Here is a 6,095-nt window from a genome sequence, read left to right as displayed (position 1 = left end):
GACAAGACAGAGATGAGTGGGAACTTTGTGTCTGCCTGATTCTACCTCACCTACTCCCAGGCCCGGCATGTGAGTGGGACCATGCTAGCTGGAACCTCCTCCATCAGACAGGCCTGGTACTGAATCCTGCAGCAGAACTCCCTGAAGAGAGGCAAGGAGCGAGAACTACCCAACTAATCCAGGAACAGAACATCTTGTCAGAGGGGCACAGTGGGTCCATTTCCACAGGCTTCAGCAGGTAAAGGCAGAGCACAGCAGCCATACCCAAGCCAGGCCAACCTGGATGAGTTCAAACTTGGTAGATCCAGACCAGGTAAGCTGAGACACTGCTAGATCCAGATCTATGAGAGCATCCTCTCTCTTTCATTCTTGATTGAGAGAGGGGGCAACAGGTAACCAGGGTGAATTAGTCTGCCTGGAAGGCTACAGGTACAAAAGGGGAGGTGATCAGATAGAATTTAGGGGAACTAACTTAAGTACAAATTCCCAATCTAATGTCTGCTTAGCTATACAGTCATAATGTTTGTTCTTAGGGTCTAAAAGGCAAACTCATTACTCATTAGATACAAAAGTTTGTCAACAGCTAAATCTTACTACCCATTATTAGTGTTGCTAATTATAATAAATACAAAACTGTAACTGCCTTAACCACATAAGGCAGTTATGGGTAACAATATCAGTACATGCTAAGGTAACAACTGCACCAAAGCTGTATACCAAAGATCAGAAAACAGTGCTACACAAAATGACAAAGAGAAAGAGCAAAATGCAGTCTCAAGCCCCAAGCCCACCCAGAAGAAATGCAGGAGACAATAGCATAGAAGAAATTAGAAATCGCACACCTAAAATCTCTGAAGTAATAGTATCTGAAGTAAAGAAACAGATGCAGAAAGGTATAGAGGAAATCAGATCAGAAATAGTTTCTAAAGTAAAAAAAGAAATGGTAACTATACAACAGCAGTCTTTCAATTATTCTTTTGTATACTGCAGCAAAATATTTCCATCAGCACACTCAACAAATGGACTTCTGCACCCTATGGGTCATGATTCTGGCCGGGTCTATAGGGTGGATATCAAGAAAATAGCAGTAACTCAGTCCCACAAGTGCCACCTGGCCACCAGTAAGCATCATGGGCACAGCTCGTGTCCTCGACATACTTGAACTTTGTGTGATATCCTATCCCAAACTGTTAGAAGTGCTGGTCCTATATTTGTCATTCCAGTATTTATGTTATGTTTTATTATTAGTAATTCTTTACTATCATGAAAACATTTTCTTAGTTGATATTTTTCTATATACTAACCTATTCAAATACTATGTGAGTACTCAATTGATATATTTTCTCCTACTACTAGAAACATTAAAAAGTGTATTTCCATTGACTTTATATTACTTCTTCCTTGTCTTTTACACACACATAAACACACACACACACACACACACACACACACAAAATATGTATATAACCTGCTATAAGATTGATACTGTTTTGTGGAAATCTATAAAGACCTTTTAAATGGGTTCAACTAATATAATTATGTTTTACATAGTCCTACATAACTGCCATTTTGAGACCTCTCTATTCTTTTTACAGGATCATACAGCAACTTCTCTTGACTTCTGGATTATGATCTTTGTTATTTTCTAAATGCTGTATCTGAAGGTATTAGAATATTTCGAGTTTGTATAACTGGAAAACATTTTACTTTTAGTTTTCAAAGGTCTGTTTGCTGAGTATAAAATTCAGTGAGGACATATTTTTTTTCAATCCTTTGAATTAATTAGTTTCTTACCCACTTGCTCTTTTTTTCCTAATATGGAATATGATGCTTTTTAATTTGTTCTTCTATAGCTAATATTTTTATGTATATGCTTTAGTGATTTTTTACAATTAGTCTTAGACAATTTCATTTTTGTGTATCTTGGTGTGATTTTATTCATATTTCTTGTGCAAAAGGTTCATTTCTCCTGGAAATGTGGTGCTATAATTTCAACTAAATTCAGAAATTTTAAATCTTTATTTATTGCCTACCCTTTTCTAATTTGAGAATTCTATTATTTGAATATAAGTTTCATGATTGTGATGCAGAATGAACTATTATATGATTTATCTGTAAATTCTTCTTCATTTTTATTTTATACAATTTTTATTGTTATATTCATTTAAGTTTGTAAATTTATTTACAATGTGTGATCTATCATTAATCTCATGTATTCATTTCAGAAATATTTCTCTAAAATTTACTCTGTTTACATCTCATCTTTCACACTTCAATATTTGTCTACAATTTTAATATTTTAATAATGATTGATTTTCAATAAAGTTAATAGGAAAAAAATTATAAAACAAAAAAGAAAGAAGTACTAAGTTCTTCTAAAGAAGACACTAATAAAAGAAATAGAGGAGAATTAAAAAAAATGATGGAATTCTTCAATGAGCAATATAGGAAAGAAATAGAATGCACGAAGCAGATTCAAAGAGACATATAGGAAATTAAAGCCTTAATCACAAGCTGGCAAAACTGCTTGAATGAAAATAAAGATAGAGTTTCAGACCTTGAAGACGCCATTGCAGCTAGTAAAAAGATAAGAGAAGATTTCTTAAAAACAACGAAGATGCAGGAAAAAATAATTTAAAATCTGCAAGACAATCCAAAGATGAACAACGTAAGACAAATAGGCATCAATGAGAAAAAAAGGAGTTATATAAAAAGTATATGGGCAGAAATAATAGAAGAAAACTTTCCACATATGGGGAAACAATCTGACATTCATGTAACCAAAGCATATAGAACTCCAAGTGACAACCCAATTAGAAACACACCCAGATGTATAATAAGTAAGATCCAAGAAATTCAGCACAGGAACAATATAGTAAAAGCCACTAGAAAAAAGAAACAGATCACATTTAAAGGAAAACCCATTAGAATAATGGCATATTTCTCTTCATAAACCATCAAGTCAAGAAGAGCATGGAGCAAAGTATTGCAAGTCCTCCAAGAAAACAAATTTCAGCCCAGACTACTATTCCCTGCAAAATTGTCTTTCAACTTTGATGGAGAAGTGAAATACTTCCATGACAAAGAATAACTAAAGAATTTCATGATGACAAAGCCAACCTTACACAGACTACTAAAAGATATTCTAGAGAGGGAACAAAGTGACCAGAATTGCATAAATGAGAATGGAAAGAACTCACCAAATAGGGCAAACAATTAAACACAGGAGAGAAAAGGGTAAGTAACAGCAGGTAAATAACGTGTCAATCGTAAGTCAATACATCTCAATTATAACCATCAATATAAATGGGCTCAATGCACCAATTAAAAGAAATAGACTAGCACAGTGGATTAGGAAGCAAACTCTAACAATATGCTATATACAAGAAACACACTTAACTCCTAAAGAAATCCATAGGCTGAAAGTCAAAGGATATAAAACAATACTATAATGCCCCAGCACCTCAGAAAAAAGCAGGGGTAGCAATCCTGTTCACAGACAGTCTGAACTTCAAACCAAGAATGATCAAACAAAATAAAGAAGGCCACTACACACTGGTTAGGGGAAAAATTCAAGAGGAAGAGGTAACACTCATAAATATGTATGCACCAAATACAGGAGCATCCAACTATGTAAGACAAATCCTAATGGACATGAAAAGTCTAATATACAATACCACAATCTTAACAGGAGACCTTAACACCCCCTTATCCCAAAAAGATAGGTCAACCAGACAAAAAATTAGCAAAGAAGTAGCATAACTGAACCAGAACTTGGAACAAATGGACTTAGTGAATATATACAGAGTGTTCCACCCACCCACAGCTGAATACACATTTTTATCAGCTGCACATGGAACATTTTCTAAAATAGACCACATCCTAGTCCATAGGTCATGCTTAAGTATATGCAAGAAAACAGAAATTATCCCATCCATATTATCTGACCACAGTGTAATAAAACTGGAAATAAATGACAAAAGAAACCACAAAAAGAAGGGCTGGGGAGATAGCTCTGTAGAATAAGTACTTGCCTGGCAAGCTCAAGGTCCTGAGTTCAATCCCCAATACAGCAAAAAATGAGATAACTCAGCAGACAAAAGTGCCTGCTTAGATAGAGTGCAATGGCTGAAGTTCGATCCCCGGTGTGCCAGCCCCACTCCCCAGGGTAGGCTGAGACAGTGATTGAGAATGAGCATGGTTGCACGTGCCTATAATCCCAGTGCTTGGGAGGCTGAAAAACAGGAGGATCGCTATGAGTCTGACTTACATAGTGAGACCTTGTAGACCCTGTACTGAAAGAAAAAAAAAGAAAGAAAGAAAAAAAAAAAGAAACCATAAAAACCTATGAATACATGGAAATTAAACAACACCCTCCTCAAAAACCAATAGGTTAGAGATGAAATGAAACAAGAAATTAAACAATATCTACCATTTAATAAAAATTCAAGCAAACTCATCGGAACTTAAGGGCTGTAATGAAAACAGTTCTTAGAGGGAAATTTATAGCTGTGAACTCACACATAAGGAAAATAAAATGGGAACAAATAAATAACCTAATTCTGCACCTCAAACATCTAGAAAAAGAAGAGCAAAGCAAAAACAAAGCCTAGAGAAGAAAGGAAATTGTAAAGATTAGAGCAGAAATTAATGTAATCAAAAAAATAAAACAATACAATGAATTAATGAATCAAAAATCTGCTTCTTTGAAAGATTAAATAAAATTGATGAGCTCCCAGCTAACTTCATAAAAAGAGGAAAGAAAAAACTCAAATACAAGCAATAACGAATGAAAAACGTGAAATTACCACAGACCCTGTTGAAATTCAGAAGATCATCAATAGCTATTTTGAATCTTTAAGCTCACAGAATCAAAGACACAGAAGAAATGGTCAGATTCCTAGAAAGGCACAAATTACAAAACTGAATCAAGAAGATATAAGAACTCTCAATAACCCAATAAGAGCCAAAGAAATTCAAACTGTAATAAAAAAAAAAGACAAAGAAAAGTCCAGGTCCTAATGGATTCACAGTGGAATTCCACAAGAAATTTACAGAAGATACAATCCCAGTACTCCTCAAACTATTCAAAGAAATTAAAAAGGAAACAATTCTCCCAAAATCATTCCAGGAGACAAGTGTTATACTGATACCAAAACCAGAGAAAGATCCAACTAAAAAAGAGAACTACAGGCCAATCTCCCTCATGAACGTAGATGCAAAAATCCTCAATAAATCCTAGCAAATAGAATACAGCAAATCATTAAGAAAATTATACATCATGACCAGGTAGGATTCATTGCAGGGATGTAAGGATGGTTCAACATACACAAATCTATAGATGTAATACATATATCAATAGAGCCAAATCCAAAAACCACATGATCCTCTCAATTGATGCAGAAAAGGCTTTTGAAAAAGTCCAACACTCATTCATGTTCAAAGTCCTACAGAAAATTGGAATGGATGTCCTCTACTTCAATCTGGTAAAAGTCATCTATGACAATTCAACTACAAACATAATTCTAAATGGTGAAAAACTAAAATCTTTTACTCTCAGATCTGGTACAAGTCTAGGATATTTTCGTGTGTTTTTTTTTTTTTTTTTTTTTTTTTTGGTGGAACCAGGGATTGAACTGAGGCCCTTGCGCTTGCCAGGGAGGCGCTTATTCCACTGAGCCATCTCCCTGGCAAGACAAGGATATTTTCTATCACCTCTTCTATTCAATATAGTTCAAGAATCATTAGCTAGAGCCATTAGACAAGAGAGAGAAATAAAAGGAATAAGAATAAGTAAAGAAGAAGTTAAACTATCATTATTTGCAGATGACATGATACTTTACTTGAAGACCCAAAAAACTCCACCAAGAAACTACTAGAATTGATACACAAATTTAGCAGCATAGCCAGATACAAAGTGAATACCCAAAAGTCAATAGCATTCCTCTACACAGATAATAAACACACTGAGAGGGAAATAAGAGAAACTATACCTTTTATAATAGCACCACAAAAAAATTAAATACCTTGGAATTAATCTAACTAAAGAAGTCAAAGATCTATTCAATGAAAATTACAGTATCCTGAAAAAAAAG

The sequence above is a fragment of the Octodon degus genome, unplaced genomic scaffold, assembly GCF_000260255.1.
Source record: "Octodon degus isolate 3935 unplaced genomic scaffold, OctDeg1.0 scaffold00053, whole genome shotgun sequence".
Taxonomy (NCBI): domain Eukaryota; kingdom Metazoa; phylum Chordata; class Mammalia; order Rodentia; family Octodontidae; genus Octodon; species Octodon degus.
This window is presented reverse-complemented; position numbering follows the sequence as displayed.